The 15,329-nt window shown below is 41.1% G+C and overlaps 1 long non-coding RNA gene across 3 annotated transcripts in view; it reads right to left on the bottom strand.

Annotated features, from left to right (window-relative positions):
* The window catches only part of LOC107312804 (uncharacterized), a 79,598-nt gene that overhangs the window by 47,637 nt on the left and 16,632 nt on the right, over nt 1–15,329 (bottom strand). For all 3 annotated transcript variants that reach the window (XR_014945174.1, XR_014945173.1, XR_014945175.1), the window contains exon 2: nt 8,251–8,388. This is a non-coding gene — a long non-coding RNA (uncharacterized LOC107312804). The remainder of the gene's footprint in view (nt 1–8,250; nt 8,389–15,329) is intronic.

Here is a 15,329-nt window from a genome sequence, read left to right as displayed (position 1 = left end):
TCCACCTGTATCCACAACAGGCTGATCAGTATTCTCTATGCTCAAAAACATGGCTTCAGTTGGGCACCAGAAAGATGCTCCATTCAAAGAAGAGCACAAGAGACTAACAATGCTCACAGTGCTGAAAGTGATGGCTTCAAAGGGACAGAAAGACAGAAAAGTTGTAGTGTTTTATGATACTGTAATTGGAAAAAGTATTAAGTTGTTAGTGGAAGTGTATTTAAGAAAAGCATCGCACGTGTTTGTAATGGAAAATTAATCCTTAGAGCACTGAAAGTCCCGGAGGATGGAGAACACATCACGAAGTTACCTACTGCCCCAGATTTTCTTGCTGCTTGATTCTGCTGACAACAGTTGTCTTTTCATTAGAGTATTTGATATCAATTTACTCAGACACCAGGGACAAAAAAGGATTCTACTTCCCTCATCTGAAAGACACTGATCCACAGAATTAGTACTTTGAACAGATGCCAAGGTAAAATAGTGACACGTTTTCTAACTGATAACCATGGGTGGCCACAGCAAACTGTCCAAAGCCTCTCAAGGCTGCCCAACAGGAGCTACCACATTGCTCAAGAGCAGTTCCACAGAAACACTTCTTTCCAGGGCAGGTGCACATTTAGTCTGGTACAGGAGGTGAAAAACAGCCCGTAGAAATGAAACACTAAACAAATTCAGCCACTTTTAAAAATAAACCTTTGAAGAAAGTTACTAATTCTGGGAGACAGTCTGAATGGCTGGAATAAAAATGCTCAGACCTATTTACTACATCCTCTATCTGAACAGTTTGAGTGTGTAGGCTTATAATAGTTCCAATACTTTTACTAGGTGCTTTAAGAGCAGGTACAATTCTTTAGTATTTACTTCAGAAAAAAATCTGAGGTCATATTGTTTATGAAAAAAAAAAAAATCCTATTTTCTCAGTTCACTAGTTTTCCACTCTGCAGCAGTTCATGCTGTCTTCAACTCAAGTATTCAGGTTTTATTGATAATAGTCTCTCACATTGTGCTCCTCTTTTCCTTAAGCTAATTCCCATGTTTTGCTAAATAATCACCAAGAATTATTTCTATTTCTACCACTAATGCGTAATTTTTACAAGACAGGCGAATTATGAGTGAGACAGTCTGCAGCTTGAGCTGACACCGAGTACCTTTGAAAAACTCAGTCTATAAACACAGCATTGGTATTGTTAAAGCATCGTAAAGTCACAGTCATGCCCTGTAAACATGGAGATGCCCAACTCACCATCTATCTATGTCTGTTTTCTGGCTGGTGTCAGCACAGTTAGGGCACAGCTCAGCCTTTGCAGCTGAGGTTCCTTATCCTCCCCTGTATATCTGCAGGTGCTTGGGTTCCGCAGTCCCCAGGTTGAAAGTTAGACTGGATTTGACTACCACCCAGTGAGTTCAGATACATTTTGCTCACTTTTGTCTGATTCTGTGTCTTCCAACAACTGCTGGACGTGCTTTTCTCAGTATTGTTTGTGCTGCGAAGGGGGCCTTTCTCTCCTTGATCAGTTCTATGGCAAAGATCCCATATGGCACCCATGTGGCAGCATTCACTTTGTGGGATCGGGCAGAAAAGTGCCACATTACCAGTAGCAATCACGGCAATAAACAGCACGACGACACTCAAAGAAATGAGTTCCAGATTTTTTTTCCTGCAATGTTGAGGAAACATACCTATAAAAAACCATCACTTCTTTTTACTGCAACTCACAGTGGTGATAACACAAGATGGGTTTGCAGCACTATGTTTTCTTTAAGGCATCCCCAGAAGGTTTAACACGGTGAGGTCTCGGCTGCAGGTAGCCTACACATGATGTTTCATAGCATAAGATCTAAAGAGCAGGGAGAATACATTTGCTACAGCCAACTTACCACAATTGAGAGCTGTTTGAGTTTAATATACACTCTTTAGGATTGTCTGCATTACAGGGGAAGGGAGCTATATAAACATACTTGAAAAAAATGCATTGCTCGCATTTTTTAAAAGCTGCCTCAGGCAGTTATAAGTTACATAAAGTTGCTCCTGTTCCTGTTGCAGTTATGCCAAAGTTACCTAAGGTGAATAGCACAAAATGACAACTCCGAACTCTGAAAACAAGGGTTTCTAAATGAGGCCTTTTCACAGATGTGAAATCAGAATATAACTGACAGCCCACAAACTCGGGCATGATTTCAAAGTTTCATTGTAATTATGAGGGTTATTCTAAGAACTTTCCAAAAAAATATACAAAACATCTACGCTTAAAAAACAGAGTAATTACCTGCAGATTAGGAGAGCCTGAAAGAAACTATTCTTGTTTTCAGTAGTTACTTTCATGGACGTCATTTACCCTGACATTTGTGTAAAAATGAATATTTGGCTTTACTGAGCATTTATTCCCTGCACTCATGACTTCTGGAATTGCTTCAAAAAATATCACATTAGAAAAAGGAGAGATATTCTGGGGAAAATTACTCGCTTTCTCTTAACATTCTCCTTCCCCCCACACACATTCTCCATTTCCCACACACAAATTCAAGGCACTGTGATAGGACATTTCAGGAGCCAAATCTACAGGAGAAATCTAAAAGTAATACTTTAGAGTACTTTAAACTAAACAAGGCAAAAATAAAAATCTCCCCCAACTAAGTGTTGTCCATCCTGTGTGTCTTTCATGAGAGAGAGAGAAATGATTAAAAATGTACCAAGAGCCACGAATGCCATTTTACTGTCATTTCCTTTGATTAACCTTCACCTGACCTCAATCCCTAAGGCAATCTCAGTTTCTTTTTGTTCTTCCATTTAAATTCTTCAGTACACCAGGTGAGCACCTCTCCGTCACTAAAGCACATTCACAGAGAGCAGATTGTTTCTGGAGAGGATTTCATAGAAAACATTTGCTCTGGAGAATCATTTCCAAAACCTCAGAAGGGACAATAACAACTCATATTTACTCAAAAACAGGATTTTTAAATCCCTGTAGAATGATGTAATTACCTTTCCCAGGTATTAGTTACAAGGCCACCAGTTGATCGGAGCACACCAGTGACAGCGGGCAGGGCTCTCAGTGCTGCTGGCTGGCATGGACTCACCCACGTGCTGGTGCTGGCAGCTCTTTGAACATCCCTCCACAGCTGCAATGGTGTCAGCTTCCACGGGAGGCACAAAACGTAAGCAACTCGCCCGCTAGAAATGGGAGGGGGGGCGGGGGGGGAATGCTAGCAGAAATGAAACCTTAAAAATAGATTATAAACCCTCTGCAGTACGATCCTTCAAGATTTGAGTGGAAAACATTAAATGTTTGATACAACTTCAAACTGTATGTTAAAAAAAGAACTGAAAAGGGGCAGAAAATATCTACAAAAATTGTATAACATCTGTAAAATACTCTTGATGATGAAATATCAAGGAAGTCTGACCTATTTAGTTCATCAAAGACTGAGCTAAGGGATGAGTAGATCATCATCCCTAGGAATTGATACGATGCTGAACAGCACATCTTTAATCTATCAGGAAACGATATCAAGTCAAGTTAAACTTAGAATCGAGATGCATAGTTTTAGCTGCTAGGAACAACTAGGAGTCACTGGACAGTTTACTTTAGGATGCAGAGATACATCATCAAACATGGTCTTTAATATCATTCCAAAAGGCATTCCCTAGTATAAAAGAAGGATTCAGTATAGACTTTGTTCTTTGTTGCTGTCAGCCAAATGTGTGATCAGACTGGATTCGTAATATCTGTTTCATATTATTCACCTTAGATGAATTCCCAGGACTTGAAAATAAAAATTGTACCGAATTGTGACACTGTGTCAACACTTCTTGCAAAATGCCATCCAAAAAAGCTCGGGCTGGGCTGATTAAAACTTACTGGCACAGATCATTTAGAAATGCTGCTTTTCTTCTGGACTTTGTAATTTTCATTATCTCGCTATCTGTACAAAAAGTCTGGGGATGGAACACCAACCTGTTGTGTTTCAAAGTGCTCAGATGGACTAACCTGGGCAGCTGCCAGTCTCTACTCTGGTGAAGGAGGTAATTCATTAACTCCGGTCCTCCCTGTTGGTAATTTTATCCTCCCCAAACTGGCACTTCCTGATAACATGAGGGAGTTGCAGGAGAAGAGTCCTGTTTATCACAGTCATGCTCCTCTTCTGACCTTAAACATTTAATATTCATAAAATAATTAACCCAGACTCTCAGAATTCAGCTACCTTCAACTGAGTCGCACAAACTCTGCTCCTCTGTCTCTTGGAAAAGATAAATCTGTACATTCAACCACATTGTCTGATCTGTGACAGATTCTGCAGTTTTCCATCGCATCTCTGCTGAGTTCCAGTAAAACAGCCCGTGCCTTAATGACAGATGTACTCACCTGATAGAGTGCAATACTTAAATGGAGGAACAAAAGGATTTGAAACTGCCTTAGGGAGTGAGGTCAGGTGAAGGTTAATCAAAGGAAATGACAGTTAGATGGTATGCACAGCCCTGGAGATTGCATGTATGCATTTTGTTGGGAAATATTTAACTGCTTTTGCTCTATTTAGAAGAAACCACCAGAAAGTACATATACAAAAAATTAAAAAAGAAATGGAAAAATCCATACCTGCCACTTAGCCCAGTAGGGCTCATGTTGGTGGGATTTGGACTTGAGAGGAAGAGAAAGCCAAAAGACGGCAACTGCTCACATGGTTTCACTATTATAAAATATTTCACCATTGTAAAATGCAATACAATAGCTAGGGAGCTTGGGAAATTCCATACAGCTGCTAATGAACACTGTCTATTATTACTTCAGCTCTTACTTACCTTGCTCCCATATTTTTCTTCAGTATTTAGTTGGCTTCTCTCAAACGCAAACTTGAGCTAGCAAGAAAGAACTACAGCCGGAAATTCTGTAGAAGTCTACAGAAACTCATTTGTGCCCTGCAATGAATCTGATTTGTCCATATTCCAGACTCATTTGCATTTCCTTTCAACAATTTTCATACCTTTGGATTTTCACTTCCAATGACACTTGTAAAAACTGCATGCATGTGGCAAGGGATCTTAAAAAACACTACCTTCAAACATTTAATCCTAAACTTATTCTAGTATTTGTCCACAATTAATTAGGGAATTGAACCAATACCACGTGACTTATCAATCACAAATAAGTAACACCCCTTGGATTCTGAGCTCCAGCTTTGATTAGAAAGCCAGCTAGTCTATAGAACTCATGAAAAAAAATTAACAACTATTTCTTTTTTCTTCCCACAGAATAAAAGGTAAAATTCACCGAATGAATTATTAATTACCAGTTATTCATCCAGCTCTACTAAAAAGTAATCTGTTTCTTTTTTTAAGCATCAAAAAGGTCTTTCAAATATAAGTTGCAATAATGAAAAATGGCAGCAGATCTTGAAATGTGCCCTTACCCGGTCTGCAGATATGTAAAAGGTTACAGAACCAGAGTTATTAAACCCCCATCACTCTGACAATTGATTTTGAACACAGTCTGTTGCAGTCTTTATAATGCAAGATCATAAATGTTCAAAACTAATTTATTGCTCTTTGTTCCACCTGGCAAAAATACACTGTCAAATTGAGTTGTGCTGTAGGAAAGATGCAGATTAGCGTTTGAGTCTTATTTTTATTCTCATTTGTACATTTCTGTGTGCGGTTAGAAACATTCACAAAAGGAGCAAAGAAGAGGAAATGATTGTGCTGTTTTTAATAAATAAGAAATGTTTGTACAAACAGGAAGAGGTATTTGTTTTAAAATTATTGGGGAAAAGTCAGAATGGATATTTACTGGCTTAGATTTGCCAGTATTGGTATTTCTTGTTTGCACTCTGTTAGCTGGTGTCTTACAGATTTTTAGACATACGTAAATAAAAACACTTGCCCTATATGTACGTCTATGTGTGCACCAGGCGAGGATTCCCCCACAAACCAATGAGGAAAATGCAAAAGCTCTCATCCTGCATGTTTTTCCTAAAATTAGTGATTTCTTAGCCAGAACCAATTCTACCGCTAACTTGTATTTTCTGTCACTGCTCATACCTATGCCAGGCAATTACGCATTTCCAAAGAGACAAATCAAAAAGGAGGAAGAAATAGAATCTTGTGGGGCAGTCCAAGAGAAGTGTGAGGAGGCAGATTATCCTTCTGAGAACAAGGAGAGGAAAGTCAGCCTGTGCCTGACCTCTGAGGAATACTTCTGTCTGTACATACAAACTGTGCTTAAAATGTGCCACTGCATATTTTGGTTATTTCTGAAGCACATATCTTCCTGAAAATGCAACCGTTTTTAATCAATAATTATGTGAATAAATGGGATCTCACAAGGCTGTATGATAATAAAACAGGTTTCCAAACTAAATTTCTGCTTCATTCTTAGGATATACAATGCTTTTCTTGATCACTTTCTTACATTTTGTACACATTGTTCATTGGCTTTCCTGTTCACTTGTGCTACATGGTCCACTAGTGAAACAACACAGTCATTTGTAAAGATGAAGGTGCTTTTCTTTAATGATCAAAAAGAGCATATTAAAAGTAAGTTTATTTTCAGAATAAAATCCTGTCCCATAGAGGAAGCACAATGAATGAATGACAAGTTTTGTAAGGTCAGCTGCTGAAGCACAGAAAAGACACACACACACACACACACACTAAAAAAAACCACAAGAACCAACAGAAACCAGCAGAGCATTTCAGCATCAAAAATACACCTATCTCAAAGTCTCCACATCTCTCAGTATTTTTTTCTCGGTAGAAGGATGAGCCTGTAAAATAACAGCTCTTTTCAAAACAACCACATAATACTTTTTTAAATGACACGTTTTAATCTTGCACATTTTATAGTCCATTATTTAAAACTTCCTCCTTCCATTATCTACAGGCAGAATAATTTAATTGTGCTGGCAAGTTTACTTCTTTGGAATTATTATTTTTACCATGATTATGAAGAGGAAGCTATCTGACTGTATGCTGGAGCTGCTGCATTCATGGCTTGTAGACATCTGTCTGATATTGAAATTAATTTCCAGTATAAAACAGTTAACAGAATAACCCTAGATAAAGGCAAGAGTAATATTAATTTCAGTCTTTTTGTTGGCAATGTTGTAAAGTCCACTGCTCAAGTAAAGAGCACTTTCCTGAGCCAGATACAAATTAATTTCACCATTCTTCTTCAAATAAGAGTTTTAAAAGTCAACTAAAGGCTACAACAGCTTTGAAACATGTCGGTGATTGTTTTAATTACCTATCATACAGCTGTGAGATATTGAAAAAGAGAGGGGTTGGGAGAGGGGGGAGAGCAACACCTGGTGTATGAACAGTTGCTTTCCTGACATAAAGAAAAAAAAATAGTTTCCAAGCATTTAGACCAACCAAAAGCTCAGCAAAGTCACCACAGATTCTTTTGTCAGTATGTTAATGTGGTATTTTTATGCTGCAATACACATTCTTTTTCTATCAATAGCTACTTTGACTGTTAGATAAAACTATTGAATCTCCAAATATTAAACATGTGAATCCTGGAAGCTCTTAAATCTTGCTCTTCAGCCTGAAGTTGGTCCACAAACTACAATAAGTTGCTAAAGGCACACCGGGGGCTTCTCCTTAGGGACTATTTCTATTGCAAAAAGCTAACGGCACTTTTACATGCAACTACACAAAAAGGCATATTTTTGTCATTTCAGCCCCTAACAGAAACGGGATCTAGAGGCTGCTAGGACATCTGATGGCCTTTGACATTCTGGCTTCCAGCCTCTCAGCCATCAGTCAGTGCTGAGGTAACAAAAGACCACTAAAATGTACAGTTGTCATCTCCACGCTACATCTGTTGGCCACGCTGCTAGGAAGTGTCGACCCCATCATTTCACTGTAAACACTGCCGAAATCAACAACAACAAAAACAGAAATGAAAAAGGAAACTGGATGTCAAAAGTCAGGTCAGAGCATTTTATTTGCACATGTGTCAGTAAAGATAGAAGGAATCGCTGAATTAAATTAAATCAAAGCAAACCTGCTAATTAAAACAGCTAAAATTATGTTTGTGAAGATGTGTGACTGGTTTCCTGCTTATCTGCAAATAAGCCTCCCCATAATATAAACATGTTTCCATCTCCACTTCATTTATAATAAGTCTTTAGGCAGATTGTAATTAGTATTTTGAGTTTCTAATAGAAGAGCTATTGTGTTACGGGAGAAATATTTTTCCTGACCATCAGAACATTTATTATTTCAGCTCTGCTCTCAAGGGTTCTCACCTGTTCTTCTCATGCTGGTCAAAGTCTCGTATCCAATTTGTCTGAATCAAATTGTTTGGGTGTGTGTCTGAATAACATCATCTTCATAATGTATTGCTTGGAGTTAGCCACAAATGCAGGCATTGTATTCAGCTCCACCTACAAGCCAAAGCAGAAATTATTACCAGTTTTACTTGGATTTATTCTGAAGTTTGCTTTTCATTCAGCATCGGAAGAATGATCACAATGATCACGTTGCGGAGCAGAAAAACCGTGTGAAAAAGAAACTTTTACACAAAAAAAAAGATACTACCACAAAATCAACATTTTTGTTTGTTTTACTTATTCCCAAGTTCACAGTGCATAATTTTATACAAACCCAATTACATAGCTCACTGATTTACTGGCAAAGCTGGCCAGAAGAAATTATCTGGCTCTAGCTAATGTGTGTGCCCATTTACAATCAAAACAAATCCACTGAAAATTGCAAAATGGCCACAAAGAAGGAAAAAGTCAAATCAGAAATGTATCAGAAATGATGCAGTATGTTAGCTGAATAAAAGTTCCCCATATACTGTTCTCACTGGGTATCTAGTAAACCATGTTTACAAGTATGGATTCAGTCCTTCAGATCATGCGCTGATTATTCCATTTAGTATCTCACATTAAGCAGGTATGGAGTTGCACTGGCTTGGGAAGCCTGGCGTTTTCTTTTTGCCTTTTTCATAATTGTTTTTTAAGGATTAGTTGGCGCTGTTAGTGGATACACGGGCTGACTGCAGCAGCATTACTCAGATGTTTACCATTACTCACGGATTTGAGCACTTTTTTCAAATTCCAAGGCATAAGGCATCAGGCTGCATGTGTATCACATTAACAAATGGCTTCACAAATGTACTGCGACCTGATGTGGGTATCTTGAACACAAGGATTGCCACCAGTAATGTTGCAATAATGTCCACATGTTACCTATGCTGAAAAATATCCTTTTTTGTTGTTGTTGTTTAACATTTCTAGAGTAATAAAGAAAGCCCTGGAAGCACACAGGCTCTTTTTTCTAATACTTGGTATAAAGTGACATTTCTACACTAGAAATATAAACAAAAGGCTTATTATTTTCAAGCTGCACAACAAATAATTTCAGACTCCTCTATATACTCTCCTTGAAATGACCATCGGGCACAGCTCTTAAAGAGATTTTGTTGGACATGGCCCAGAGTTCATTTACTTCCTTACCTCAAAGCAACAGCCTCCTAAAAATACACCAAATTGCAAATATGCTAAAACCCCAATTTTGCTGTAACTGCATGTGCCAGCACTAAGTCCTACATCAATAAGAAACCCCACCGATGTCAGCATGACTTGTGACAACACAAGATTTCCCTCCCCCCAGCACAGCTATAAAACTGGATCCTTGGTGAGGATGTTTGAATTATGTGGATTATATATGATTAAACAGATTTGGATTAAATCATGGCAATGGGATGGCTTATCAAGAACATACTGACGGAACCACACTGATGTACAGCAATCGAGGTGACCCCATAGACTTATTACAGCCCATAGTGAACTCTGATCAACTTCCATGGATGAGGATTTTTTACTCAGCATAGATCAGGCTGCAAGATGGAAGGAGTTAAAACGCTGCTTTCCTGATGAATGGTTTTCATGCCTTAAAATTATGATCCAGGCAACAAAGAGCAATCTTTCTTGCAGGGGAAACCAATCTCAGTTAAACTCTTTGAGCTTCATTTTATTCACCAGGATGGAAAATATACCTGACTGTGCTTTGTCCTAATGTGTAAGGAAATACAAACACAAGAGAACAACAACTGAATTAAGAAATCCAACAAAATCCCATCCAATCCAAGTTCACCCTCGTACATTATTACATCATGGGATTATCTCACCTAACAACTACAACAAAAAACAACAACAAAAACCACCTCTGATTATTGCTTACTTTTTATCATCATATCAGTTATGAAGCTTTGAAGGCTAGGTCGTTTGAAATGGTGGTTTTCATTTAACCAATAAAAATAGCCAATAATTTCTTGTGTAGACTTATAGTAGGGTTAATCAGAAATTACATGAATGCCTTTCTTCCTCAGCAGAGTAGCAAGGATAACTTTCCTCTAACTAGGGCTATTAATTCCAAAAGGTTCAAGCTTTGGGGTGTTCAGGCTGCTGCCTAAACAAGCTACAGCTACAGTGTGAGGGCTTTAATGGCCTGGGAGTGTGTGCCTCGTGGATGCTATACACATACTCATATTTAATATGGGTAACATTTGGGAACCATAGCTACAGAGGTCATGTTGAGGGCAGGGAGTAAAAAACACCTTACAGATATAAAAATGCAAAAGGACCTAGGCAGCCAAAGTCTGGGGTTTGGCAGCATAACAGAGATAAAGGAATCATCAGCACAGCTTTCCTGCACCGAGGCGTTCTGATTTCCGCGCTGAATCCCATGCCTCTCTCCTCTGGATTAAGGGGTCCAGAAGTTCCTGAATGCATACATGACTTTGAAGAGAAAGAGGCAGAAAAGAGGGATTTAATGGCAACAGTAATGCTTTCCTGAAGTTTACTTCAAGTTATACATCAGCTGAAAAAGATCTTCAGACCAAGATACTACATAAAAATTTCAAAAGGCTTACTGGGGGTGGAAAGCTGTTATCTAATCCATTAATGCTTCAAATAGTTTGTACTGCATTGTATGTCATATGAACACGGGGTTAATAAATGCCCTGCATCCCTAGGTCTGCCACATCTGCCTCCAAGGACCTGCCTCATGCAGCAGGACTGTGCTGATGCCACAGCTCTGGAAATGTACCCCTTTAGCACTCGTACTCCAAACCAGGGCCCCACCATGGCCTCTCCTCCACCAAATACATTTTTAGTAAGATTTCTGTGCAGCTAGTTACATTGCCATAGCATCCAAGTACCACACAGTCATGAGACCTAGTTCTCTTAACAACCCTTGGTTTTTTAGAGAGAAGGCAATCGGGAAACACTTTCACATTTGGAGAACTGAGGCACAAGGACAAGGAATACATCCAGCATCTCTGCAGGTCACCAAATAGATGAAGTGCTCCAGCACTGCATGGCCACACACAGACTGCCATCCCAGAGCCCCTTTCAGGAGGCAGTGCTGGGGCTCTGAACCTCGAGCAGACCTTGAGCCAGGCACCTGCTTCTCTCCCCCCATACCCCCAGCAGTGTCAGTGTCCTGCCCAGTAACGCTTGGTCAAACCAAGCAGGACTCTGCCCAGCCTGGGGCTGGGTGTTACACACTTGGCATTCCCACAACATGAGCTTCCCATATACAGGGGCTTGAAATGAGCTCTCATTTGCCTGTATTTCCTGTGCCCTAACAAGGTGTGACCTTGCCTGCAACTTGACTTCTCTGAGACAGCTTCTTGCTTTCAGCTCCTCGAGAGCAGAGCACTAACCTGAAGAGCTATTTTCTCCATGTGATTCCTTCATGCAGAACAGAATTACTTTTTAGTTCTAATGCCTCTCATTGAGTACTCTCATCTATTTCCATTTTTTCTCCTAGCAGGCTCTTTAGTCGTATCGGTGCTCCTTGATGAGCTCGGCCATGACTCACAGCAGTGTGCTGTTGAGAGGCCCATTTCTTCTCTTAGGTCACTTCCATCCTTGAAGAGTTGTGTACAGTTCTTTGGCATTGCTCTGTTTCATTCTATGTAAGTGTACGGCATTTTCACCAGTCAGTTATTAAAAAGCAACTATGACAAGATCAGCAAATTGAACCCAAGTAGAAAGTCTGAGCCATGCTTCTGGAAGGAGCATCCAGCTCCATCCCACCTCACACCAGCTCACCCAGCTTGGTGGCAGGAGCAGGCTCTACCACAGCAGTTTGACAGGCTCTTAATTTTATCCAATTAACATAAATTCACAGAACTGCTTCCTGAACCTGTCAGTCAGCTGAACTGAACTGAACTAAGACAACCAGCTGAATTCCGTGCTGTATTCTGCCAACTATCCTACTGCACAGAGCTGGTGTCTGCTGAAATCGAGAGCAGACTTCAGCAGCCAAGATGGAAAGCCTTTGGCCAAAGGTGCTACTCACTGGAGAGCTCACTCCAGCAACAAATCTTGCTCAGATCCTCACCAAAAATGCACAGATGTCATGTGGTCAGCCTGCTCTAGGTGGCTGTGTGTGGTAGCAGACAGTAATTAATATTGACAACAGAAACAGTAGCATATAATCATAAAGGAGAGAGCTAAAACCACAAAAATATGGTTTTGCCGTAGCACAGTGATGGCGTTTTTAAGTTTCCAGTCTCTTTTCAGCTGTATTTTTAGAGGAATAGCAGTAGGCCAAATCGAGCTGTGAATATTCTCTGATGGACAGTGAGAGGAAAGAAACCTCTGCCCCTGGCAATTGCACTGACACTTCCAGCTGCAGAGGAATAGCTGCCTCACTACTCATTAGAGACGGGATTTGCCATACACACTCTGTGATGCTCTGTTATGCAAGGTAATGCTGTGTGTATTCTCCTCTTCCAGAGAGATGTAGTGTAAAGGCATTCATATTTAGCTCCCATCCCCCTAAATCTCTTCCACAAAGGACACTGTCACAACCAAAGCTCTGCAACAAGGAGCGTTTATATATCTGACAACCTTTAAACCCCCGAAGAAAGGAGAAAGGAAGCAGTAAAGCTCTCTGAAGAGCTCTTTGGTGGAACAAGCAGAATTATGAGCAGCAGGAGAAATACGAGTAATTAAGACAACAGTATATCTATATCTTACAGCTGACAGAGTGAAGCTGCAAGTTAGCTCTGGGCAAGGTGTTAGCAGAGGAAAGAACTGAGCAGAATGTTTCTAATGTTATTGTTGAAAAGGCAATGCAGGAAAAAGGCTAAAGGGACAATTTCATTAAAAAGAAGGAAACGGGTCAGCTTAAGAGAGCAGTGGGATGCAGACTTGTAACATTAAAGGAACAGGTCAACAGCTATCTGTAACAAGACAAGCAATCATTTGGGGAGTTAGCTAACATGGTGCTCTCACCGTACTTGAAAGAAACCATTCTTACATTATCTATCGGCAGGTTGTGCAGAAAGCTAAAGCTACACACCAGCACGGCAGTCCCAAACAAAACACGGGGGCAGATCAAAACTGCAGGAGAGCAAAAGGGAAAAGACACAACTTCTTTTCAATGAGCAACCCGAAGCTGATTTGGGGCAGCCAACACCTGCACAGAGCCAGTGACAGCCGGGATGCGGTATTGCTGTTGGTGCAGGAGCTGAGCCGAGCTGCCACATATGCTGAGCAGGGCTCCAGGCACAGGGTTGGGGCTGGATCCTCTCCTGTGCCGCAGCCTTTTTGACAAGTGCATAAACTCCATTCCCCTCCTTGCTGCAGCCCGTGCAGGGCACGCTCCAGTGATCCCCAGCTGGCAGAGCGCTCTCTGTGGCTCCAACAGCATGCTTTATAGCAGCCCTCAGGCTGTGTTTTCCATCTAGTATATATAAGTGAATTAGTGCAAAATTTGAGCTTGCACAAATCACAGAGCCGGCACGCAGTTTGTCACAGCCAGGCAGCCTTACTCATAACTGCAGTAGCAGTAATGAGGTGCACTAAAGGAACTGTGGGCTGCACCCTTGGTTCCTGTAGAAAGCTGGGGTTAGAGCTGGGAAGTGCTTTCAGTCAAGAGGGGAGGGGGGGGGAGAAGACAAACATCAGCTCCCATATCTACACAGATCGAATGCATGGGCTGCTCAGTCACCTGGGGCCCACAGCCAGAAGATCAATGCATGGATATCAGAGGGAGGAGGCTTCCTCTGTGCCTCCCAGACCCATCTGCGTGCAGGAGGAGGTGGGAATCACACAGAGGGCAATATTTATGCTGGAGAAATGGCAGAGGGGTTGCTCCAAATTTACATTATTGTAAACAAGAGCAGCATTTGTCCAAATGATAAGAGCTGTAGCAGAGGCAGAGCCAGAGGGCACCAAACGAGGGTCACCAGCTGCAGCTGCTGCTGCCACCCAAGAAGAGGAGCGGGTGGAAGGATGGGGGACAGTGGGGCTGGGAGGTGCTGAAACCTCCTGCTGCAGCTCTCAACAGAGTGCCCTGGGACACCTCCCACAGCACTCAGCATGGCCAAGTGTCTACCCCCACTACAGCTGACTGCCCCAGCATCCTTACCACCCACCTCTCTATTTGCACCACACAGGTACCTGGAAGTCCCAGCCCTACTCAAGCTCCCACCAACAGCTACAGCTCACCAAAAAACACACACCTGGAATACATGCCCCGCACTGAAGCACAGCATTGGTGCTCCCTCCTCTTTTTCCATTCATTCTCTGGAAGGATAGCAGCGAGAGCCCTGGATCTTGGCCACTCCACTCCTTACGTGGCACACAGACTGAAACTGAGGGTTTTCTCACTACAGACTGTTCTCTGCCATTTCTCCTGCTAAACCGTATGATTTTCCTACACAATGCTGAGGGAAAGGCTGCGCTCTGCATATTTCAAATCACAAACTCTAATGGCTCCTTAAAATACACACTTCTATTCAGCCCATAAATCAAAATAGAAAGTCAAATCCAGCTTATAGATCTAAATCCTTTCTACACTCCAGTGTAGCTCCATTATGTACCTACGGTGTCATACCGTCTATATTTCTGCCTCCAGCCTAACCCACAGCCTAGCACTGATTGAGAGCACCAGAGTGTGGAGATCTTAAAAACCCCAAAATCAGCACTACTATTTCTCACTTTCCTGAGCACTAAAATGCATCTAAAATTAGGAAAAATGACCTCCTGTCAGTTTGTTGACTTGCCATGAGTTTATTTACTCACAATTGCTTTGTGGAAATGCAGATACATTTAATGTTCCACAGCAGCACGAGACTGAGGTACTCGAGCGTCACCCCTGTGCCCAGCAAAGACAATGACAGGGCTGAAATCCCTCCTGAGCTGCATTTTGTAGAAAGGTGAGGATCATTACCATTCTTTGGGATATGTGCCGTTACAAAGTGAGCACAGAATTTCATATTATTATCATATTATAGACGACATTCCTTTGACAAAGGGTCAAAGTTCAGGAAGACATGAAAAATAAGGAAATAGAACCC

The sequence above is a fragment of the Coturnix japonica genome, chromosome 4 (assembly GCF_054131305.1).
Source record: "Coturnix japonica strain WE chromosome 4, WE-NBRP24, whole genome shotgun sequence".
NCBI lineage: Eukaryota > Metazoa > Chordata > Aves > Galliformes > Phasianidae > Coturnix > Coturnix japonica.
Note: the sequence above shows the minus strand (reverse complement) of the source record. Positions and strands in the feature narration are given on the sequence as shown.